Consider the following 572-nt stretch of genomic DNA (forward strand, 5'->3'; position numbering starts at 1 on the left):
AACCTTAACCCTTGAAACTTACTCCTAACCTTAACCTTTTAAACTGACTCCTAACCTTAACCCTTTAAACTAACTCCTAACCGTAACCTTTTATACTAACTCCTAACCTTAACCCTTGAAACTAACTCCTAACCTTAACCTTTTAAACTAACTCCTAACCTTAACCCTTGAAACTAACTCCTAACCTTAACCCTTTAAACTTACCCCTAACCTTAACCCTTTAAACTAACTCCTAACCTTATCCCTTTAAACTAACTCCTAACCTTAACCCTTTAAACTAACTCCTAACCTTAACCCTTTAAACTAACTCCTAACCTTAACCCTTTAAACTAACTCCTAACCTTAACCCTTTAAACTAACTCCTAACCTTAACCCTTTAAACTAACTCCTAACCTTAACCCTTTAAACTAACTCCTAACCTTAACCCTTTAAACTTACCCCTAACCTTAACTGGGGCCGCAGTGTAGCCTAGTGGTTAGAGCGTTGGACTAGTAACCGGAAGGTTGAGAGTTCAAACCCCTGAGCTGACAAGGTACAAAGTCAAACCCACTATTCCCAGGCCGTCATTGAAA

This window comes from Oncorhynchus masou, chromosome 29, assembly GCF_036934945.1.
Source record: "Oncorhynchus masou masou isolate Uvic2021 chromosome 29, UVic_Omas_1.1, whole genome shotgun sequence".
NCBI classification, from domain to species: Eukaryota; Metazoa; Chordata; class Actinopteri; order Salmoniformes; family Salmonidae; genus Oncorhynchus; species Oncorhynchus masou.